Here is a 26,364-nt window from a genome sequence, read left to right on the forward strand (position 1 = left end):
AAGGCAAATGGGGTTAAGTGGCTTGCCCAAGGCTACACAGCTAGGTAATTATTAAGTGTCTGAGATCGGATTTGAACCCAGGTACTCCTGACTCCAAGGCCAGTGCTTTATCCACTACACCACCTAGCCACCCCAATCCTTTATTTTATTTTATTTTTTTAGGTTTTTTCCCAGGCAAATGGGGTTAAGTGGCTTGCCCAAGGCCACACAGCTAGGTAATTATTAAGTGTCTGAGACCGGATTTGAACCCAGGTACTCCTGACTCCAAGGCCAGTGCTTTTTCCACTATGCCACCCCCTCCCATGACTTATTTTCAATAAACTTCAACTATCCAAAGGGATAAATCTTTGATCTTACCTACATTCTTAACTATGCTACCTGTGTAATATTGAACTCTCAGATTATCTCCTCTGATTCTTCCACCATTCTCTTTTCCTGATTTCTCCTAAATATGTTATTTTCCTTCAACTCACCTGTCTGTTCTCCCAGTCCTTTTAACCCTCCTTTGACTTTTTTTTCTTTCAGTTTTGTTCTAATAATTGATGAGTCCCATCTATTTAGTGTCCTATACTTAGTTCTTGAATCTCTTGCCTCCTTGTCCTTTTGCTATTCATACCTTGCTAAATAAAAACTTGAGGTTGTTTCCTCCACTCCTACTCTCTTGATTCCACCTGCTGCTAGAGAAAATCATTACACATAATTACTTAGTCCACTACAAATTTAGGTTGTTTAAACTCAGCTGAGTCTTCATTGCTTTGTGGAAAGCCATTTTATTGTTATCTTAACTCATCTCTTTTTTCCAGTGACTTTTTCAAAACTTCTTTCCTATCAAATCCTTTGAATAGTTCTTTGGCACAGGGCCTACCGATTCACTTTACTAAAAAAAAATACTGTCCAATTGATGGACATCCCCTTAATTTCCAATTCTTTGCCAACACACACAAAAAAGTTGCTATAAATATTTTTGTACAATAGGGTATCTTTGAATACAAACACAGGGTCAAAGGATAGAAGCACTTTTATATCCCTTTAGGCAAAAAAAATGAAAAAAAATGGAAGAAAATGTGAACTATCTCCTTGGGGAAAAAATTAACTTAGAAAGAGATAATTTAAGAATTATCAGACTACTAGAAAGTAGTCATCAAAAAAAGCCTGCACATTATCTTTTACGAAATCTTCAAATGCATTTGTAAAGTTTCTGCCCAATTATCTTAGATTCGGAGTGTAAAATAGAAATTGAAAGAATCCTCATGTCCTGAAAGACATCCCAAAATGAAAACTCCAGAAACATTATGCCAATTCCAGAGCTCGTTGTTCAAAGACAAAATACTTTGGGCAGTCAATAAGAAACATTTCAATATTATGGAGCCATAGTCAGGATCACACAAGATATAACAGCTTTGACCTTAAAGAAATGGAGGGCTTGGAATATAATATTCCAGAAAGCAAAGGATCTGGAATTACAGCCAAGAATATACCTATTCAGCAAAAGTGAGTATAACTCTTCAGGGTTGAAAACAGGATTTTCAAGAGTTTGTGCTCATTCTGAACTGAACATTTTTTTTTGAAAAATTAATTAAAATTTTATTCTTCTCCCTAATTCCATGTAACATCCATTTTAAAATTAATTTTTATGTTTCATCTTCTCTCCTTTCCTGCTTCTCCCTTCTATTGAGAAGGCATGCAGTTTGAAATGTCATAGAGGTACAATCATATCAAACAGTTTTGTTAGTTATGTTGTGAAAGAAAACACAGACAGCACTTCTCTTATTTGCATTGCTATTCTATTTTCCTGTAGGGTAAGATGGATTTCTATGCCCAATGGAGTGTGTATGTTATTCCCTCTTTGAGTCAATTCTGATGAGAGTGAGATTTATTCCTCCCTTACCTCCTACCTCTTAGGTCTCATTTATAAGAGATAATTTACCTCATTCTTCCTATCCGTTTCCGTTCTTCTAATTACATTTCTCTCATCCCTTAATTTTTATTTTTTTAGATATCATTCCTTCATATTCAACTCTTGTTCTATCTCTCTCTCTCTCTCTCTCTCTCTCCATATATATATATATATATATATATATATATGTAAATAGATATAGATATATTTCTTTTAACTGCCCAAATAATGAGGAAATTTTTATGCATTACTGGTATTATCTTCCCATGTAGGAATGTAAAATTATTAAGTCCTTTGAATTTCCTTTTCCTATTTATCTTGTTATCTTAAGTCTTGCATTTTGAAAGTTAAATTTTATATTTAACTTTGGTTTTTTCATCAAGAATTTGCATTTTGAAAGTTAAATTTTATATTTAACTTTGGTTTTTTTCATCAAGAATGCTTGAAAGTCCTCTTATTTTATTGATTGTCCATTTTTTTTCCCCCTTAAGGATTATATTCAGTTTTTCTTGGTAGGTTATTCTTGGTTGTAATCCTAGTTTCTTTGCCCACTGGAATGTAATATTCCAAGCTGTTTTATCCTTTAGTGTAGAAGTTGCAAATCTTCTGTTACTTTGATTGTGACTCCATGATACTTGAATTTTCTTTTTGACTGCTTTTAATATTTTCTCCTTGACCTGGGAGCTCCCAAATTTGGCTTTAATATACCTGGAAGTTTTTGATCTGGGGTCTTTTTGTTTTTTCTAATTGATATTTTATTTTTTCCAATTACATGTAATGAAAGTTTTTCCAATTCATCCACATGCATAAGCATATTTTTAAGTTACATAATTTCCTTCCATCCTCCCTTCCTATCCCTTGGTGGTAAATAGTGTGGTATAAATATTGTTCATATATATTTGTGTTTAACATGTTTACAGATTAGTCATTTTCTGTATGAGTAATTGGGATTAATGGAAAAGAAGAAAAACTGAAATGGGAAAAGAAAGAATACCATGAAAAATATGAGAAATTTTAAAAAAGTGAATGTAGGGGGCATCTAGGTGGTGCAGTGGAGTCAGGAAGAACCCGAGTTCTAATGTGACCTCAGACACTTAATGATTGCCTAGCTGTGTGATCTTGGGCAAGTACTTAACCCCATTACCTTAAGTAAATTAAAATTAAAAAAATAAAAAAGTGATTTAGTGTTCATTCAGATTCTGTAAGGGTTTTTTTTGTTTATTTTTTTGGTTTTGGTTTATTATTCTTCCTCTGGATGTAGATAGTATCCATAGCAGGTCTCCTAGGATTGTCCTATATCTCTGATCTGAGAGGAGCTGTATCCATCAAGGTTGCTCAACTTAGAATGTTCCTGTTAATATGCACAATGCTTTCTTGGTTCTGCTCCTGTTGCTCAGCAATCAGTTCCTGTAATTCATTTCATTTTTCTCTAGAGTTTGACAATTCATGGTTTCTTATAGAGCAATACTGTTCCATAACATTCATATACCATAAGTTGTTTAAGCACCCCCCCCCCCCATTGATGGACATCCTCTCAATTTTCAATTATTTCACATTACAAGAAGAACTACAATGAATATTCTGGATCATGTGGGACTATTTTCTGGGATCTCTTTCAAAGAGGTGATCAGTGAATTCTTCTAGTTTTTATTTTAATCTTTGTTTCTAGAATACCTGGGGCAGTTTTACTTGGTAATTTCTTGATAAATGTCTAGTCTCTTTTTCCTGATCATGACTTTCAGGTAGTTCAATAATAATTACCTTTCCTTTGTCTATTTGCCAGGTAAGTGTTTTTCCAAGGAGCTGATTCACATTTTTTTTGTTTTTTTTTATTTTTAAACTTTGTTTTATTATTTCTTGATGTCTTACAGAGTCATTAGCTTTCACTTGCACAATTCTAATTTTTAAGTAATGTTTTTCTCAGGTGAGATTTTTTTTAAATCTCCTTTTTCCTTTTGACCAATTCTGCTTTTTTAAGGAGTTCTTTTATTCAGTGAATCTTTGTACATCTTTTTCCATGTGGCCAGTTCTCTGTAAGGAGTTCTCTTTAATGGATTTTTGTGCTTTTACCATTCAGCTAATTCTGTTTTTTAAAGTATTGATTTCTTCAGTACTTTTTGTGCCTCTAAGCTGTTATTCTCTTCATAATTTTCTTATACTTCTTTTTTAAAATTTTATTTATATATTTTTTCAATTTCACAACAAAAGTAATTTTTTTTAGTTTTTGCAAGGCAATTTTTTTTTTTTTTTTTTTTTTTAGTTTTTGCAAGGCAATGGGGTTAAGTGGCTTGCCAAGGCCACACAGCTACGTAATTACGAAGTGTCTGAGGCTGGATTTGAACTCAGGTACTCCTGACTCCAAGGCCAGTGCTCTATCCACTGTGCCACCTAACTGCCCCTACAAAGGTAATTTTCAACATTCATCCATTTGCAAGTTTATGAGTTCCACATTTTTCCACCACCCTCCATTCCCACCCCCTCCCCATATATGATAGTGTTTAACTTGATTATTAATAATGTTGTGAAAGAAGTAGGAGTAAGGAGGAAAAATAAACAAATACATCTTCCATTAATTCTTGTTGGACTTCGGTCTAAGTAGCATATTTAGTTGTTTTGCTTATAGTGGATTTCACGTAACTGTCTAATTTGGAATTTGTGTCTTGGTTTTCCTGCCACTAGTAGCTTTTTATTTTTATTTCTTTTTTCTTTTTTGAATTTTGTTTGCTCGTTTTTCCAGACTCCTTTTTTACTTTGAACTTTATGTTTAAGTTAAAGTTGTACTCTGCTTATCTGGTAGTGGAGAGACACTGTTTAAACTTTAGACTTTTTTCATGCTACTGTTTTCAGAGCTAGTTCTACAGGTCTTGCAAGTTTTTGGTGTTTCTGAACTATTGTGATCAAGGGAGTGTGCTCTGTTCTTGAAGGGCCCTTGTTTCATTACAACCACAAGCATTGGAAACTGAACCAGGTCCCCTGTTCTTCTGCTTCTTCTGCTTCCAAGTGTATTTGGTGTGTATGGGTTGTTCAGGGAGAGTAGCATCTCTAGTGAAAGAGCTTGCCAAGTCCTTTTCAGGTCTGCTCATCCATTTTTGGCATTCCCTTGTCACACAAATCTTACCCCTGGCTCCAAAAAGCTGTAGCATGTGTAATAGCCATACCCTGGTAAAATTATCTTGGCCAAACAAAGTTGAGGATAACTGTGAGGTCTCAATCTTGTCTGAATTACAGGGATGTCTATTCTAAGCACTTGAAGACATCCCCTGTTGGAATGGGTGGATAAGAACAGCTTGCTGGAACAGCTATGAACTTTAGGTGAAAGCAGGTTCTGTGGAGCTCTTAATGCTTGATCAGACATTGTAGGCATTGAAGTCATCCATGGTATCTCAGATCCTTTCTAGTCATCTAAACTTTTGTTCTGCCATTGCACTTTAGTGACTTTGAAAGAGGGAATGAGGCTTTTGGTTTTACACAACTCTGCCTCACTTAAATCTGCCTCATGCACAATTTAGGACATCTCCCATCATCCAGTTTTACCTCAGCATCATGATGTCATTAGTCCTCTTCAGAAATGAAGTATGAACAATAACACTCCTCTTTGTCTTGTAGCTGCAACCCAGAACAGTAGTTACTATTCAGTGCCAGCTTTCTTCAATGCCAGAAAAGGGTCCCCCTAGTCACTCTTGGTGCTAATTGTCTGACCCCCTATTGTCTGTTCTGAGAGCTCCTGTTGCTGCTGCTGTTGATGCCTCAAGCATGTGTTCTGTACCGACCTCTATCCCAGTGTCACAGGCCTCTCTTGCCAACCTCCTAAGTTTTCTTAGATTGGGAAAAAAAAGTCTCACCCTGACCTTCTGTTGACCCTGCTGCCCCAAAATTTGATTTGAAGTATCATTTTAAAGTTATTTGGAAGGGAATATTGAGAAAGTTCAACTGGATTGCTTCCTCTGATGTGCCATCTTGGCTCTGCCAAGGTTTGTTTCTTTTTTTTTTAAGTGACACTGCTGTTCCTTCAAGCTATCATCTTTTATCTCTTCTCTTTCCTTTTCAAACTTCTTGAAGTTTTCTACCCTTATTGAATTTTCCCTCTACCTCTCACTTGTTCCTCAACTCATCACTTCACTAAAACTATTTTCTCACCAAAGAAAATATAAGAGCATTACAAGATGTAAAATGAATAATTATGATTAAATCAAATTTAAAAAAGTTTTACACAAACAAAAACAATACAGATAGCCAAGATTAGAAGAGAGACTGGAAACTGGGGCAGAAGGGATTATAGCAATTTTTTTGTGATAATGATTTCATTTCTCAAATATATAAAGAACTGTGTCAGATTTAAAAGAATACAAGTCATTCTTCAATTGATAAATGGTCAAAGGATATGAACAGAAATTTTTCAGAAGAAATAAAATCTTAGTCTTTTGAAAAAATACATTTCAGTTACTATTGATTTGTTTTTGTTTTTTTTCATTTCAATCTTGTCCAATTCTTTGTAACCCTATTTGGGGTTTTCTTGGCAAAAAACTAGTGTGGTTTGCCATTTCTTTTTTTTCCAGCTCATTTTACAGATGAGGAAACCGAGGCAAATAGGATTATGTGACTTGAGTCACATAGATGGTAAGTGTCTCAAGTTGGATTTGAATTCATGTCTTCCTGACTCCAGGTTTGGCACTCAATCTACTGTACCACCTTGTGCAACCCCACCTTTGATTTGAAAAATGCAAATTAGAGCTGCTCTGAAGAATTACCTTTTATACCTATCAGATTAGCTAATACAGCAGTAAAGGAAAATGACAACTATTGGAGGGGATATGGAAAAACAGGGAAACTAATACACTGTTAGTAGAATTATTCTAGAGAATAATTGGAACTGTGCCTAAAGGCTATAAAACGTACATACCCATTGACTCGGCAAAACCACTATTAGGTCTGTACCCCAGGGAAATCAAAGAAAAAGAAAAAGGACCCACAAAAATATTTATAGCAGCTCTTTTGATGGTGGTAAAGAGTTGGAAATTGAGGGGATAATGATCAACTGGACAACGACTGAACAAATAGTGGCATATCATTGTGACAGAATACTATTGTGATATAAGAAATGATTAATAGGATGCTTTCTGAAAGATCTAGGAGGAGACCTATATCATTTAATACAAAATTAAGTGAGTGGAAGTAGAATATTGTACACAGTAACAGCAATATTCTATGATGATCATCTGTGAATGACTTAGCTTGATTCAAAACAATTTTGAAAGATTCTTGATAGAAAATACTTTCCACCTCCAGAGAAATAACTGAGAGTGTTCAAAAATAGATTTAAGCATGCTTTTTACTTTATTATTATTATTGTTGTTCTTTTGCTTTGTGCTTTCTTTTACAGTATGGCTAATATGGAAATGTTTTGCATGATTGCACATGTGTAATTTATGTCATTGTTGCTTGCTTACTCAAGGAAGAGGATGAGGAAGGACAGAATTTGAAATTTTAAAAAATTGTATAATATCTTTTTAATTACATAGAAAGATGGTTTCCAACATTCATTTTTGTAAGATTTTGAGTTTCAAGTTTTTTTTCCCTCGTTCCCCTTCTCCCTCCCCCCAAATTGCAAGTAATCTGATAAGGTTGTACATACGCGATCATGTTATCATATTTCTATTAGAGTCATTTTGGGAAAGAAGAATAGATGGAAAAAAAAACTAGAGTAGCAAAAACAAAAAGTGAAAATAGTTTGCTTTGGTCTGCACTCACAGTTCATAGTTCTTTGGTTGTGGATGGCATTTTCCATCACAATCTTTTGAAATTGTCTTTGATCACTATTGCTGAGAAGAGCTAAGTCTAGCATAGCTGATCATCACGGGATGTTGCTGTAACTATGTACAGTGTTCTGTTCTCACTTCATTCAACATTAGTTCTTATAATCGTTTCCAAATTTTTCTGAAATTCCACCTTCTTGTGATTTCTTACAGAACAATAATAGTATTTCATCACATTCATATACTACAATTTGTTCCAGCATTCCTCAGTTGATAGGCATTCCCACTGTTCCAATTCTTTGCCATCACAAAAAGAACTGTTTTAAATATTTTTGTACATTTTGGTACTTTTCTCATAGAGATCTTGAGATTATAGATCTAGTAGTGGTATTGCTGAATAAAAAGGTATGTACAATTTTATAGCTATTGGGCATAGGAATTCAAATTTTTAAAAATGTAAAAAATGTTTATTTACATGTAATTGAGAAAAATAAAATTAAATGGTGATAAAAGAAACTTTCTCCAGGATTATTACCATATTTTTCTCATTGTTAAAATTTTATTTTAGTAATCTTTGTCTTCTTAACATCTTTGAGGTTTTTTTGATATTTTATACAACCCCCATTCCAGTATACTTTCTCCTAATTTTCTCTTTTGCTTCTCATATCTTTTTTTTTTTTTTTTTAGGTTTTTGCAAGGTAAATGGGGTTAAGTAGTTTGCCCAAGGCCACACAGCTAGGTCATTATTAAGTGACTGAGGTTGGATTTGAACTCAGGTACTCCTGACTCTGCGCCACCTAGCCTCCCTGGAGGGAGAGTTCTTGAACAAATATAAGCTAAGAGAATTTCAGCTCTGAAATTTTGTCTCCTTTAATAAGAGGACCTTAGCCATAGCATTTAGTGGTTATTTTCTACTGCCTATACTTCATCACCCTCTACCCCCAACTCAGGAATCTTTATGTTTTATATACTGACATTAAACATAATGTTAGTTGTATTTTGCATATGATTCCACCAATATCTTAGCATTAAAAAAAGCAGTTATCAGTCTGGGTGACTAGGAAAACAAAATATATTTAAGTTGAATGACAAAAATAAACTTTCTTTTCCTTGTATCTTCCACATGAAATTCTTTGAATAAAGTTTCATTAAGGTGTGCAGTGTCCTTGCAAAAGCAACAGATAGTTCTTATTTTAAAGATGAAAGAACTCAAAGCATGTTCGAAACAGAGTAGTAGCATTAGAAAGAGATGAATATATCCAGGAGACATAGGCGATAAACAAAAGCTACAGGACCCCAAAGTAATATAAATGATGCTCCACCTTCAACCCCTCCTAATAAGGTCAGAACAGACATATATTTTATTGATTATTTTATTTATTCTTGCTTTACTTCTCTTAATCAACAAGCTCCTTACAAGCAACAAAACTTGCTTTATGCTAGGCACACATGAATGTTTTGATCCATGTTGGTGAATGTCTTTGTTCTGTTTGAAAGATACAAAATTTATAGTTGGTTGAGATACTTGTTAGCTTAAAAGTAATCTGCACATGACAGAAGCATAAGCATAGGCTTTCTACAAAATAAACAGTGACCGACGGCACTGACAACTAGGGGAATCAGGAAAAGCAGGTTGAGGTTATGGTTGGACTAAATGGAAAAACTATAAGGTCAAGAAAAAAGTAAAATGGAAGAGCCTTCCAGGAAGTTGAGAGGTTGAGGAGGGTCTTTGCTTTATGACCAACAGCTGGTAGACTAGTTTGGCTGTTGCATTTTGCAGATGAGGGAAATAATGTGTGAATCATCTTGGAAAGGCAGGCTAGAGCCAATTTGTTAAGGGCTTTAAATGCCTGCCCCAGAAGTAGCTTATCCTACATTGTGATTTGGAGGCAGTTTACTGTTGAAACCATGATAAATATTTGTAGGTTATCAGAATGTAATCAAGGAAATGTAAAGTCATGGGAATATGCTGAATTAAGAAAAGGTGGTATTCTATTGACAAATGTAAGAAGAGGAACTTGTACTTTTTGCTAGAGGTAAAGGGTTGGAATCTCAGAAGTTACTTGAACAATAGAGTGACATAGGCAAACCTGTGTTTTAGAAGTATTAACTTGGCAGCTGTAAGAAGATAGACTGAACCAGAGAGGCTGGGTAGAACACTGAATGAAAGATGATGAGGAGGTAACTAGTATAAGGGTAGTGGACTTCTACTTTGGAAACTGTACAATTTATATTCAAGTCCCACAAAGTGTCAGTTTGGCCTTGGGCAAATTACTTAATCTCTCCCCCAGGCTACCTTCTAAGGCTTTCTGTTTGTAGAAATGCCATCAGTTTGCCTTGGTAAAAAGGCTTCTTTGTTGGGGAAGAGAAGAACTTCCTACATACAACCTATGAAATCATGCAGACAAAAAAAATTCCAACAAGAACCTCCCCAACTTGTTTTGAATAAGTATATTGTTTAAAAAGTGTAGATTTCATACAGAGTTAATTCTGGGACAAATGGAGAAGGATATAATTTTAACACTAATTAGTTGTGTGGCCTTGAGAAATCTGCTCTTTTGTAAAATAAAATGGGATTAATTAGTTGATCTTTTAAGGTTTCTTTCCACTATAAAATTCTATGAGTCTGAGATAGGACCAATCTTTGTGATAACTTGCAAGGTTATGCATTTCCTGACTAGGATTAATTATTTATAAGGAATTCTTCCCAGAGGTAGCTCCTTCTACTTTGTGATTTGGAGGTAGTTTACTGTTGAGACAGTGATGACTTACATCAATCATAAGACATAGTCAATGTAGCATAAACTAGTCCTGGAAATTATTACATGTTATTTGAGTATGTTGAAATAAGCAAGGGTAGTGCCGTAATGACAAATGAAAACCGTAGAGTGGTGAATGGGTGATTTCCATTGGTTCTACAGAGTAATAATTCATTTCTCTAGAACTGTCTAGGATAGACAGTTTTATGATTCTTCATGATAGGAATTGGTTGTTTTAAAAAAAGCTCCTCTTAAGGGATTTAAAAAAAAAATTACAACACAGTTATTTCCAGATAATTGTCTTTCCTTGAAATGAAGAAAAATAATTCAAGAGAACTAATCTACTTAGTGATTGTGGAGTGAACATAATCCTCCACCTTGCCAAAGAAAGGAGACCAAAAATCATCATTCTAACATATAGTGTTTAAACTTTGCTTTAATGTTATCTTTATTTACATCATTGTTGTTGTGCATATCAGTTTCCTGGTTGAGCCTAATTGCTTGTCTTTTGTTTTTCTGAATTTTTCTTATTCCTTATTTCTTATAGAGCAATAGTATTCTACATTCATAGACCACAATTTGTTCATTCCTTCTACAGCTGATAGGCAACTTTCCATTTCTTTGCTATCACAAATATTTTGCTGTAAATATTTTGATATAGATTAGAGTTTTCTTTTTCTCTTTGATCTCCTTTGGCATATATGCCTAGAATTGGGATTTCCACATCAAATGGTAAGAACAATTTAATCATTTTTCTTGCATTCAGTCTTATTCTAAGAGTCAGTTTATCTCTGTTATGCTGTTCAGTTCATTTCGGGTTTTTTGGATCTTAAGGAGTAAAGATTTGACAGATGAGTCTATAAAGGCTTAAAAAACCACTCAGTGCATTGTAACTTTTAAGAAGGAAGACTTATGGCATATTATGAGATGCTTAGGCATGGGGGAGCTGGCACAAATTCTGAGGGATTCAGGGCAAAAGATATCCCTGCATCCTAGTCAGTGGAGAAATAAGACTAATCACTTCTCAGTCTTTAGGTCTTGGGTATAAGAGTCACAACAGGAAAAAGAGCAAGATTCAGATTTTGAGACTGACTTCAAAATTGACACCTTCAGGTTATGCCAAATTCTTGTCACTTTTAGTCAATGGCTAGGACACTTAAGTCCTTCATCACTTCTATACCAAGGCAATTGTTTGAAAGCAGTGACTTTTAAAAAGAAAAGATGTTTGTGTTTTTTATTTCTTTTCCCCTTAGGAATATTGATTTTTTTTTTTTTTTGGTGTCATGCTATAGTCAAATTGATACTAGGAATTAGTCATGAAAATTTTCAGGGAGGAAATAGATGTTTCCAAAAGAAGTTATAGACATGTTTTTTAGAAGAGAGGCAGCACTGCCATGATATAAGCTAATTCCAAAAAACTATCAGGTATTTTGAACCATCACTCAAAGCTCTAAAGAAATAGCCCTTGAAAAAAGTAGGATTCAGTTTATTCTGATTGTCTGCTCCTGAAGCTGTTTTCTGACAAATATTTCTGTTGTCCTGATGGACATGCCTTGTCAGGAAAGATAAGGTGATTAATCCTGTTTTGGGGAGTAGGTATCTCTCTGAACAAAAGACAATTTTGGTTTATAATAATGTGAAAAAGCTTTGCTTTTCAGGTACATGTATAAGAAATAATTTATATAATATTTATATAGTACTTGCCATAGTGCTAGGCATTATGCCAAGTACATTTTACTCTATCCCATTTTATAGTTGAGGAAACTATGGCAAGCAGGTTCAATAAATTGCCCAAGGCCACACTACTAATGAGTTTCTGAGACTGGATTAGAACTCAGGTATTGCTAATTCCAGGCCCAGTGTTATCTGCCATGCCACTTAGCTGCTGGTTTATAAATCAGGTTTTTTTTTGTGAATTTGGTTAATGTGGATTTGTAAATTTGCGAAACTGAAGTTCACATCCTTTAACTGGTAATTTTACAGAGGTATGTTAACTCTGAGGGGAACTTGAAAGAGGCAGCTGTTTTTACCAGTCTTTACTGGAATAAAGATTGCAAAATTTTAGAGGGAAAAATGTGACTAGTACTAACAAATGGTTTGTAAAATTGGGATATGATGATTAAAAAATACAAGATTTCATAAAATAGTTCTCTGAAAAAGAATATTGATCACTTTTATTTGTTACAAACATGGGACTATTTTAGAAAATAATAACTTGTACCAGGAGAATAATAAATCAGGAAATCCAAGTCTATGATGCTGAGCATCTATCATATTTGATAAAAGTAAAAATATGATGGATTTAAAAAAATAAGTTCTATTTATTAGAAAATATGCAAATTTATATAAAAAAAATAAATGTTTAACTCAGATGGGAGCTCCAAAACAAATACAGAATCTAAGGAGAATAAAATTAAAACGGTTATATTTTCTAGAATATTCTTTTTGCCACCCCCATTTGGAGTGATAAACTATGTGACAAAGAAGGGGAAATTATGCAAGCAACTGTGGTCTAAATTTGACAACTGGACAAACTTCATGTACACTAGTTGGACATCTTATAGAACTGGGTTTTTGGCACCAATTCAGAAAGCAGTATTTTTAGATATGTGCTAAATCACCAGGAAGTTTCTATGCCAACAACTGATTATAACAATAATGTTGCTCAGTTGGGCCTATACTTTTTTAATGAATTAATACTAACTTTATCTAACTTATTAAAAATAATCACTATTACCATAGCAACATTTTGTGTTAACTTTTTATAATGATGAGAGAAGAAAGAAAAAGAATCTGTATCTAAAAGCACCATAACTAAGCCCAGTGGTAGAGAAGGAAAACATTAATAGAATGTTGCAAAAAGTTTGTTTCAGAGCTGGTTTGATGGTTTAGCAATACTTTGGCATGCTGTCAAACTAGAGAAATATTTTCAGAAGTAAACTGACAAATTTCAGGTCTAGTGTGAGAGGAAAATTCACAGTTGCCTATCTTTTGTAATTTCATTACTTTCTAGCTAATAAAATATTTAGCCAGTCTTTTCTGATCTGTACAATCTTTCATTTGTAAAGAGGAACCTTGAGTGAATTAACTCATTTTTCTCAAAGAAATTTAAAAACCAATATGTTTATGTATATATACATATATGTATACACATGTGTGTAAGTGAAGTTGGAAAAATTGAACTCATAGTATGAAGTTTCTAGAGAAGCAGATGAAGCCTAAAAGAAAAAGAAATGGAGATAGAAGAGTTTTTTTTAATGTGCTGTAGCATAACTTGAAAACTCTAAAGCTAGTTGACTCAGAAATATATAGGTCAAAAACTCCCAAACCCTATTGTCTGTTTTTCTGACTGCCATTTTTTGGTAAAGTTTTGCTTTTCTAGTGTGTATATAAGAATATATAAAGAGTACCACTAAGTCCAAACTCTATCTCATCTTCAAAATTTATTATCACATTTTGAAATTTTCCTTTATGAAAAATTGAAAAAAAAAACTATTGAAAAACAGATCCAAATCCATCCATGCTGATGGGTCCCATTAGAGATAGTGTTTTTTTGATTTTTCTAGTTAGCAAGAAGCTCAAATTGGACTGTCTGGCCTTGTGCAATTCATGTTATGTAATTTTTCTTGGCTGCCCTCCATCCTAGAGTGTTTGATTTCTGTGCTGGAAAGTATTGCAATAGAACTTGTTCAAATATAATTGGCCAAAAGTGAACTTAAAAGAATGTTTGTTCGTCTGAACTCTGGTTGAAACAGAATCACAGACTATTGGGATGAATCTCAGAAACTATCTGGTCCAACCTGTACCTGTACACGAATAACTTCTACAACTACAACTCTCATGGACTGTGCAGTGGAAGGGAGTGGTCAACAGTAACAAATTATGAGAACTGACAAAAGGATGCTGGATTGACACCATTCACAGAATTGTTAACAGTCTTTCATTCGCTTAGAATTGATGAGAAATACTTCATGGAAAGACTACAAGAGTCAGCATTTCAAAGAATCGGTCTAGAAGTATTTATTAAAAACCATCTGAATTCTTTTAGGGGCTATTCCAGCCTCAAGAGATTCAAAGTCAAAAAAGAAGACTCTGTTCTCAAGGAGTTTACATTCTGACAGAGGGGTGACAGCAAGGTCTTCACCAAAATATATGCTAATTTCTCTCTTCTCCTTTCCCTCTCTTCCTCACAGCTACGTGTGACAGTTACTCTCTTCTCGGGTATATGAATCAGCCTTTCATATGGTGTTATCCTGTTACTATCTACCATGTGTGAACATGGGCAAATTATTTAACCATTCTCTGCCTCAGTTTATTTGTCCGTAAAGTAAAAATAATAGTATCTGGAGTGTCTAAATCACAGAGTAGTTATGAAGATCAGAAGAATGAGTATAAAAACACTTGTTCTAATTCTAAAAGTCTATATAAGTTTCAGTTTTTATTAGATGAAAATTGAAGAACTGAGTTTCTCAAAATGCAGTACTTTGAACAAAGGAAAAGTATTGCCTTCATTTTGGTAGCAGAATTCCATTTAAAATAATAACTTTCTATACACTGGACTTAATTTTCTTAGATTGAATAGGATGTTATAGCAGCTGTCCCCATTTTAATCAGTATAGGGATTAATTTCCAGTTTTTGACTGTCTACGTTTGCCAAAGAAAGGAAATTACTACTAATTTACTAAAATCAGGGCCTCGTGCCTAAAAATCTTACTCATTTAATTTTTTTCCAGACTTTTTATAACTATTGTCTTCACAGCCTTACATGTATCATAAATCAGTGTACTCCATCATGCTCTGAAGCTCATTCCTTTAAGATAAGCAATGCTCCCTCCTTGATCTCAGTTTTCTTCTAATTGTTTTTTTAAAAATAATTTGTAGAACCTTATAGTATCTTGGGGACTCAGATTTTATGATTATAGTTTGACTTCTTACTATTTTCTTTTCTGTTGTTTGCTTAGTGGAGCACCATGTAAATACATTAACACTTTATACCTTCCAGGGTTGTTGTGAGAATCAGATGAGATAATAATTATAAAGCTCTTGGAATAATACAGGTTGTATAGTAAGAGTTATATAAGTGTTCACTGTCCTCATCATTATTGTTATTATTGTCATTATTAGATGGTCTGTCAGTGTGTCTTCTTGTTTCCTTCAGTGATTTAGCTAGTATGTATTTAATAACAAAAGCAATAGTATTATTTAATAACATTTCTATAGCAAATTTAGTTTGCAAATAACTTTGCATATGTTGCTTGATCCTCAAAACAACCATGTGGGTGGATTACTTTTATTATCTCCATTTTATAGATTAGGAATCTGCAGCTGAGAAGGTTCAAATGACTTGCCCAGGGTCATACAACTAGATAGTGTCCAAGGTAGTCTTCTAACTTAGGTTTATCATCCTGACTCCAAGTCCAGTGCTCTACACTGTGCTCTCTAGCTGGCAAATACAATACAGAAAACAAACTAATTTTAACATTAATATAAGCAAAAACATAGCCCAGTGTTAAAGTATACTGTTTAAATTGTTTTTAGAATGTGATCAATTCCAAAGCTAGCAACAAATGCCTTTCAGGTTTTCTGCTGTGATGTTATTTGTGACACTTTACCTACAAATGACATTAAAAATTGAGATTTGATTTAATTTGTTGGATAATTTCCAATGAAAAATATCAACTGTATTCTACATTCTTCCCAATCTTTTACATTAAAATTAGAGCATATGGAAATGTTAACTAGTATAGATAATATATAGGGCTGCTAGGTGTAGCATCAGATAGAGCTCTGGACCTGGAGTCAGAAGGTCCTGAGTTCAAATGTAGCCTCAGATACTTACAAGTATGTGACCCTGGGCAAGTAATTTAACCCTGTATGCCTCAGATCCTCATCTGTAAAAAAACAAGTTGGGGAAGGAAACCATTAGACTACAATATCTTTGCCAAGAAAACCTCGAATGGTCTCACAAAGAAGAGTTGGATGTGACTGAAACAAGTCAACAGCAAAAGAAAATGTAAATAATTGATTTTTTAAAATGACTTAATGATAAAGGTTTGTTGTATTGTAGTATAAATATCAGGTGTTATAAAGAAATCAGAGAAGGAATCAATAAGTGTTAACTGGGGTGGAAGAAGTCGGGGAGAAGTTTTATAGAAAAGTTACCTGGGTTTGAAGTGGAAAAGGGTAGGTAGAGAGGTAGTAAATAGATAAGCACAGAGGTGTTAATGAACATGCATTGAGAACAGTATAGACACTGGCAGATTGTAATGAGGGATTTCTTAGAAAATATTGAGAGTTATATAGATAAACAGCTATAAAAGGAAGGTAGAATGATCAAACTATTTGTATATCACAAAAGGGGAAAGTTAATAATGAGGTTGCAATAATTATCCTTTAGATTTTTTTGGTGGGGAGTTATTTCAGGAATTCATTGGGATTCCTCTGACACTTTTCCTACCCTCCTCCTTTTCCAATCCTATTACACTCTGGGAAAACAAAAAAAAAGGAGTTGCTTGACCCAAAAGTTATCCAGATTTGGGTAGGTTCTAAGGTTATGTAATTCTTTAACTATGTCTGTACAAATCTTAACTATCCTATCAATTAATATTGACTTATTATCACTGGTTATTGATGATAGGAGAATCAAATACAAATTGTTCTATAGTCATTTATGACAGCAAAATACAGAGCTTAAGAGCTTAAACCCAGCATTTAAGAGGTCTTCTAACTTCTTTTTTTCACATTTTGCGTGCTTTCAAAGTTATTGGTACTGACCATTAGGCTTTCTTTTTTTTTTTTTTATCATGTCTCCTTCCATCACAAAAGTGATTTGTCTGTGGCAAAGAAAAAAATTAACAATTGCTGTATTATTTTCTTCCATTCTAACTCCACAGTGACTATGGTGGACTGGGTGTGAAGAGTATAGCTGATAAAAAGCATCACCATTTTTTAAGATTCCCTTTAAATGTTAGCTGTGGGTATTATACATATGAAATCTTTGTCCTGTGCATATATAGGAATATGAAAAGTAGTTTTAGCACAAACAAGTAGTTGATGAATTGCATTGGTTTTAGAAATATTCTTGTGTGTGTTGTGTGTTTGTGTGTGTATGTGTGTGTGTGTATGTATATATATATATATATGAAATCATATTGGAAAGCCCTAGCATTTTGCTATAACAAAGAATGTTGCTTTCTTTAAGGACCAGTCCATTTTATTCCTAAACTTTTAGTGTTCCTAACAGAAATAGGCGTTTTGTCAAAAAAATTTTCATGCATCTCTTTAATGTAATCATGTTTATTGTTAAAGTTTACTATATTAATATAGTTCCTGTAATTTTAGTAGGTAGACTCTGAAATGTTTTTTGCATTCTGTAGTTCTTTTGAATGGAATTATTTCTTTTTCTAAAGGGTTTGACAATATATAGAAAAGTTGGTAAGTTGTTTTAAAAAATCTGCAACTTTGTTGATGTTATTGTTTTAATTTTTTTGTTAAATCACTAGGCTTTCTTAAATAGACCTTATTATTTGCAAAATGAGTTTTTTTGATCTTTGACTACATTTATCTGATTTCTCAGCATTTAAATCCATTCTGCATTTCTGATATATATATATGTATATATATATATATATAAAATATAAAAGTATAATATAGTTCTGGCTATAATCTTTTAAATAAATTGCTTTAACCTTTTTGATAATATTTTTCAATAATAATATATTAATAATATCACTAACATGTCCTAGCTAATTGCTAATAATAGCTAGCAGTTAAGTAGTGCTTAACTGTGTCTGGTACTATGCCAAATACTTTACAGTTATTATCTCATTTGAGCCTCACAACAATCATCATTTTACAGACAAGGAAACTGAGGCAAACAGGTTAAATGACTTGGCCAGGTTTATACAACTTAGTATCTAAGGCCAACTGTTTTTATTTTTATAGTGGTTTGGTTTTCTTGGAAATTTTTTGGTGACCTGGATTTTAAATGCATTTAGCTACTTCATACTTCTCCAGAAATAATAAAGTCATCAGATTTGCTTTTTTTTTTGTGGTATTAGACTATGGAGGAGTTCCAGGCCACTGACTTCCTAGACAGGTTGATCACAACATATTTCTGAGTTGAGCCAATCTGCAACCCTATGTAATCCTGTTCATTCGAGGCAGTTATATAATCCTGGTGTGCTAACCCAATCAATGTTATCAATAGAGTCCAATTTGCTAGCATTTTTTTATTCTTACTAGTCCTCCACGACTATTATATAGTCTTAAGCAGCATGGTCACTTTCTTCATTTTCTCTTAATTTGTTATTATTTTCTTCTCGCCCCTTTTGTCATTCTCCCCCCCTTCCTTTCCCCTACTTTGAAACTATTGTTAGGAAAGCATTAAAAGTTATTAATGTGTTTTTATATTAACTTTATACATATTCCTATCTTTTTGCCTCCCACCCAATAATCATCTCTGAAGACAAAAAACAAAAAATAAAAAAGGGAAAAATAGCTCAGAAAAAACTAATCAGCCATTATTTAAGTCCAAAATTATATATAATATTTTACATTCTATTGTGCCTCTCCTCTTTGCAGGGAAAAATACATTCTAATATCTTTTCTTTATACTCAAACTTGGTCATTATAATCACTTTTTGATTTTTGGTTTTTATTATTCCTTATATTTGTATTGTTGTAGTTGTACGTATTATTTACTTGGATCTACTTATTTTACTTTGTTTCTGTAAATTTTCCCCTTGTTACTCTTTAGCTACAGCCAAGTCAGTGAACATCGATTTTGTTGTCTGTTCTTTTTTGCTAATCACAAACTGATGTCACGTAAGGTGTTTAAGGGACTATTCTGTTTTTGAACTCCTAGAATTATATACCTAGCAATGGCATCTTGCAGTCAAAGTGTATAAACATTTTAGACATTTTCTTAGCATAATTCTAAATCATTTAGGAAAGTGTTTTGCCATCCTTAAAGCATCATGTGAACATGAATATGTTAAATGTAATTTAATAGAACTATTTAGAAATATAAAGTATAGGTGGAAGCTGATCTGTGGTTGGCATTTACCAATAGAATCCTTCACTCCACTCTCCACCACAACAAATCATTACTACATTATATTTATAGTTTGAAAATTGCATAGTTTAAAAATTAAATAGTCAGTTTTTTGGTAAATAGAGTGACTGATTTTGTGTTTATGACTTTGATTTTAAAAGTAAGACAAAGTACATATATAATTTTTTATAATTTTTCATTTACAGATAAATTAATTTATCATAGTAAATTTTTAGAAAAATTATACTGCTCTGGTTTAAGAATTAATTTATGTAGAATACATATACATTTTATTTGATCACAGTTATATAAAGTTTGTTCCTTTGAATTATAGCTTTCATAATATTTGAATCACAAATTCAGAATCACTTAAGAATAGTAACATAAGTATCTTTTTATCCTCCAACGTTATTTACAAATGTTTTTGTTTTTATATTGGTTTGAGTCTTGGAAATTTTTCAGTGATTTTTGTCTCTAGAAATGAAGAAAACATCAAATTTACTTATTTTGGTTTTTATAAAATAAGTTTTGAAAAGTTTTCTTTCAGGCCTTTGTTTACTTTTGTGTAGTTCGGATATCTTTATGTAGGATTCTATTTTTCTTAAGAGTTGTGTTCCTAGAGATAAAGTGATCTTTGTTTCACACATTGTGGTCTCAGTTTGCATCTTGGTGCTTCAGATAGGAAACCAGAGTAGTGCTCATAGGCCAATGTCGAGACAAGAAAACAAAATAAAACCAGTGACTGCAGTTAGTTACATAATGTAAGTTTTTTATTCTGACATTTATAAGAGTTAAGTAGATCATATAAAAAAGATTTCTGGTTTTAATTATGACTTTTGAAAAGATGTTGCAAAGTCACCATAAGATAAACTAAGATGACAATAAATTATCTATTGTTTGAAATACCTATATTAAAAACTTTTTAGTTTCTTTTAGCATTTGGTTATCAGAACATTATTTTTAGTGCCTTATACCACACAGTTAGTTTCCTTTATAAACATTAGAAAAAGTAAATTAATGCTTTTTAATCTTTTCCAAATAAATTTTATACAGCTGTTTTTAATAGCATTGCTTATGTAAATGCTTACAATTTTGTTGATAATTAAAAAAAATAGTCTGTTGTACCAGAGTATTTTCAAATTACCTACTTCATCAAATAAAAAATATTCCATGTTGTTTAGGAAATAAATATTTATTTAGGGTTATATGAAGGTTTGGAATTTTGAATGGCATAATTTCAAAAGTTAGTTTAACTCTCATACAACAAAGGGAACGGCAGAAATGGTAGACTATCATAAATCCTTTTGAAGTTAATTTTAAATATGAAAAACATAATTGTATAATTTTTATATCTTGGCAATTTGCAATATGAATGTGAAACATATGTTTTGAATACCGTTACGGCATTTTTATTTCATTATAAGCCACCCCCTAATATATGTGGCATTCCTAAAATGAGATATCTGTATGAAGGAAAAAACTTATATAATAGATGTTCACTGGAAAATAACACTAAATATAAGCAACAGTCAGGTTTCACATAAGCCTGATTTGAGGGAAAAGTTTGGCCTCTGTTTGTTTAGAGGAATCTGGTACTGTACTTCAAAAGATCTTTGACCTCATTGGTGTGCCTATATCCTTCTTTAAATACTATAAGTATCTGTATAGATATATACTAATTGATGTTGTAAAACTGTATACTGAAGATTGGAGTAGTTTGTGTACCCCAAAGAAAGCTAAATATGGTACAATCAGGAGTATTATATTTCCATTTATCATGGCTGTCAGCTTGTAGCTTTTTTTTCTGAGGACTGCTTTAGTTGTACCCTAAAATTTTGAGTGGCTATATGCAGGAAGAACTATAAGATTCTGCTGAAGATGAGGTGACTGAGTGGCAAGAAAATCTTAAAGTTGGAGAGAGAATTAGATACTTTCCAAAGGTTTCTGTAAGCTCTTTGGAGACTATAGAGTTTAGGGATATAGTTTCTCTAATAGCATTTACTACAATGACTTAGCCATAATGGAGTTATCAAGATACTTAGATACTTAGATGAAGTACAAATATGAAGTAGACAAGAATTTTTTTTAGCAAATTGAGCATCAATATAGGTATTACTATAACTTTGAAATGTCACTGTGTTGGATCTAAAGTATTGGATTTAGCAGAAATTGCAGCTTCAGATAGTCTGATTTATGAATTAGTAATATTTACTCTCTAATCCCAACAAAGAGTGGCAGAGAAGTTACAGGACAATTGAGAATAGGCTGTAAGAGGAATACTTACTATAAGATGTGATATTCAGTAATGCTTTTTAAAAGTTCCCCAACAGCACTACTCCAAAGGGAAGATAATTCACTATAACCTCTCATGGTCATCTATATGTCATTAAAGTAGCAGGAATTTTCATATATCTGTGGTTAAGGCAATTCTATAAACTCGAGGTTATGCACATCTGGCAGCACTTGTCAGCCCTGACTCCTATAACATTTCCCATAAAATAGATCATTTGTCTTTGGTGAACTTGTTCCAGGAATTGGCTAGAATGGAACTTAAAAAAAATTGCTGTATATCACAACCAGATGTTCTAATATTATATCACAGTTGTGCAAACAAAACTCAACAGATACTCATCAGTTTTCAGTGACAGAAAGGGAATGTGTCATTAACCATGCAGTGAAAAGCCATGGGGTATCTGGGATATTTATGAAATATGATCTTAGTTCACTTATGGTAACAGTGACTGAAGAACATATGCCATTCTGGCAGTTTTTAGTGAGATTATTTGGTATTATTGGGACTTTTCTCAACAACTGGCATGCTCCATGGAATTGGAAAATTAATAGTTGAAATAATTTGTTGTTTCAGACTTAGACCCTACAAACCTGCTACATCTCTCCAGAATGGTCATACAAACAACCTCTAACAAAAAATACTGTACGTAGCACTTTGTGTGTAGAGAAGAAAAGCTTTTCTAACTGACAGAAAAATTTTTCAATAATAAAGCATTTTGTAATATGTTTAAAAAATTATAGTGCAATCAGAAATGATAAATTTCAGTACTGTTGAACTTTGAACCTCTACAAAGAAATACCACTTAATTCAATAATCTTGGAATTACTGACACTTATTAAGAATTCTTTTACTACTGCCTGCCTACTTTTCAATGATTGAATGTCTCCTTTGATAGTAAAACTATACTGGATTTTATATTCCCTGTTTAGGTTTTTTTTGCAAGGCAAACGGGGTTAAGTGGCTTGCCCAAGGCCACACAGCTAGGTAATTATTAAGTGTCTGAGACCGGATTTGAACCCAAGTACTCCTGACTCCAGGGCCAGTGCTTTATCCACTACGCCACCTAGCCGCCCCTTGAATATATTTCTTATGCCTCTCCTTCCCTTCCTTCCTTCATCCCCTCCTTTCCCCTTCCTCCACTTGGATATTTTGAATAGAGATAATGCCTTACTAATCTTTGTGTCCCATCTCTGTTTTGTAGCATATTTCTTATTAGATGTATAAGTGATAGTTGAATTGACTTGAATTCTGATTTTCTAGTTATTGTTCATAGATGATACCCTCTTAGGAAGTAACACTTAAAAGGTAACTTCAGTAGACATTTTTAGTATACGTCTCCATAGTTTGTGCTTTTCTACAACAAGCTAATTGGGATTTTTTTTTTAAATAAGAATTTTTGTAGTTTGAGTTATGTCTGACTCTTCATGTCCACATTTAGGATTTTCTTGGTAGAATTACTGGAGTGGTTTACTATTTCATTCTCCAACTCATTTTATAGAGAAGAAAACTGAATTAAAAAGGTTTAAATGACTTGCCTAGGGTCATACAATACAGTATGTGTCTTGAGTCCAGATTTGAACTCAGGAAGATGAATCTTCTTGACTCCAGGCCCAGCACTCTAATCACTGTGCACCTCACTGTTTCCTCACCCTCCCCAAATAGGAATAGAAATTTGAAATATAATACAGTTTTTTTGGTTCAGACTCCCTCAAGTCAGAATTGAGCAGATTAGCTCTTTGCAGCTTTGATATCTTGCCAATTCCAAGAGAAATTTAAGACTCAACAGTAAAATACTAAATAACACCCAGTATATAGTTGCATGAACACAATGGGATCTCAAAAAATATTTGATGGATTTTTGAGGAATAAAGGAGTTATTATCTTCTGAGATTCTGTAAAGAATATTCTGTACTTCTCTAGCAAATGTTACCTGATGATATTAATAATTTAGATAAAAAAATTTTGCTATTGTCCTTTAGAGAAAAATAAGAATGTTGTGATATATCCAAGAGCACCTGTTGTGGATTTACTATCACTTCTGGTAATATGGATAGTTAAAATGTGGTTTGTGCTTTCCTGGCAAATTATATGCATAGTATTGATTTGTTAACAAGTCTTTAAATGATAGTAAAATGAGAAGTCAGAATAATTTCCTGAATGTTTTCTAACCTAGCTATTTTCATCTTTTTTAAAAAAGAAAAAAATCATTTTATTATAAAATTTAATCTTTTGTGTGAGAGAATTAATAGAAAGCTTGAAGACAATGCTTTTTCTTCTAAATTACTGTGCCTCTCAAGTGCAGCAAAGAGGAAGGACAATGGATGCCTTTATCAGTTTGTGTTTTGCTATGATTTCTGATGAACTATTGTTTTGCTGGGAGATGGAATGGAAATGAATTCCATGTTTCCTTCTCCTGCCTCCCATAGAACCCTCCTTTATAATAAAGGATTAAAAAAAAGAGAGGGAAGGGAAAAGATAATTCAATAAAACAAACAATTCTAAAGTCTGATCTTATAAATCCTTGACCTCTGCAAAGAAGGGAAGAGGACAGACCTCATTATCTCTTTGGGGCCAAACTTGGTCATTATAATCCCAAAACATTCAATCTTCAACATTTTGTTACTGTTCTTTCCATTTATATTATTGGAGCCTTTGTATATATCATTTTCCTGGATTTGTTTATTTTATTCTGCTCCAATTCATCTGAGTGTTTTTCTTCATAGTAAACTTTTTTAAAAATAATGATATTATATTCAATTATATTAGTATAATACTACAACTTTAGGTTATGTAGTCCAGAATCAGTGGACATCTACTTTGTGTCTTAGTTCTTTGCTATTAAAAAAAAAAAAGAGGATGACTAAAATAGCTTGATTTTATATAGGATCTCTTTTTTCTTTTGCTAACTTCTTTAGGATGTTTGCCTAGTATTGTTAACTGTATATCAAAAGTATCTCTTATTTTATATAATGCAAGTAGCATTGTTGAACCATTTCATGATTATGAGACTCATGAAGTAATTGGAGCATTATTCAAATTTATATACATATTTCTATTGGATGTGGAACCAGTTACCATATTTTACATAATTAATAACTTTGAATAGGGCAAATACAAATTTTCAACCACACTAGAGTATTATTTGAGCAACTTAGCTATATTCCCATATTTTCTCATCTTTGCTCTTTTGTTGGGTATGAAATGAAAGCTCAAGAGTTATTTTAATTTGTATTTTTTTTATTTTTAGGAATTTGAAGCAGTGTTTCATATAGTCATTGATGGTTTGCAAACTTTAGAAATTGCACACTTAAATCTTTGATATTTGTCTATACTCCTGACTCCAGGGCCGGTGCTCTATATGCACTGTACGACCTACCTGCCCCGACTTTTAGCTTTTTTTTCTTAATTCTCTAAATATTTTGAATATCAGATCCTTAAACAGAAATTTGATGCAAAGTTTTTTTCTGACTAATTCAGTCTCTTTTGTAGTTACAAGTACAAGAATTTTGTTCTTACTGAAGTTTTTGGTTCTATATAACAAAATTATTTTTTGATTGCTCCAGTTGCTTATTCGATCACAAATTCACTTCCTTTGTCATATGATTTTTAAAAGTACGCAATATGTGTACTTTTTTTTAAATTTTGCCTTTTAATATTTGTCTCACATTTAATTCATATTTACTGAGGTTTATGATGTAATAGGTTTGTCTAAAGCAGGGGATGTTTTTTATTTTTTATTTTTATTTTTTTAATTTAAATTTTCTTTTTCTGTTTTAACTCTTCCTGGTTTAGGTAACAGTACCATATTGCCATATTGGTTTCATAGAAAGAGTTAGGCAGAGTTCCATCTCTCCCTGTTTTTCCAAAGAGTTTATATAGGATTGGAACCAGTTGTTCCTTAAATGTTTGGTAGAATTCACTAGTGAATCCATCAGGCCCTGGAGATTTTTTTTTAGGGAGTTCAGTAATGGCTTGTTGAATTTATTTTTCTGAGATAGGGTTGTTTAGGTATTTAATCTCTTCTTCATTTAACCTGGGCAACTTATATTTTTGTAAATATTCATCCATTTCACTTAGATTATCAAATTTATTGGCATAGAGTTGGGCAAAATAATTTCTAATTATTGCTTTAATTTCCTCCTCATTGGTGGTGAGTTCACCTTTTTCATTTATGATACTAGCAATTTGGTTTGCTTTCTTTTTTTAATCAAAATGACCAGAGGTTTATCAATTTTATTGGGTTTTTTTCATAATACCAACTTTTGGTTTTATTTATTAATTCAGTAGTTTTTTTGCTTTCAATTTTATTAATTTCTCCTTTAATTTTTAGAATTTCTAATTTGGTACTTAATTGGGGATTTTTGATTTGTTCTTTAATCTTTTTAGTTGCTTGTTTAGTTCATTGATTTCCTCTTTCTCCAATTTATTCATATAAGCATTTAGAGCTATAATATATCCCCTGAGAGTTGCTTTGAATGAATCCCATAGGTTTTGGTATGTTGTTTCATCATTGTCATTATCTAGGATAAAATGGTTAATTCTTTCTATAATTTGTTTTTTGGTCCACTCATTTTTTAAAATGGGGTTATTCAGTTTCCAATTTGTTC

The 26,364-nt window shown here is 32.7% G+C and overlaps 1 protein-coding gene and 1 pseudogene across 1 annotated transcript in view; both read left to right on the forward strand.

Annotated features, from left to right (window-relative positions):
- JAK2 (Janus kinase 2) overlaps positions 1-26,364 on the forward strand; it is a 172,645-nt gene that overhangs the window by 17,242 nt on the left and 129,039 nt on the right. The window lies entirely within an intron of this gene.
- On the forward strand, positions 21,343-26,060 carry LOC141495765 (endoplasmic reticulum-Golgi intermediate compartment protein 2 pseudogene; annotated as a pseudogene).

This window comes from Macrotis lagotis, chromosome 8 (genome assembly GCF_037893015.1).
Source record: "Macrotis lagotis isolate mMagLag1 chromosome 8, bilby.v1.9.chrom.fasta, whole genome shotgun sequence".
NCBI classification, from domain to species: Eukaryota; Metazoa; Chordata; class Mammalia; order Peramelemorphia; family Peramelidae; genus Macrotis; species Macrotis lagotis.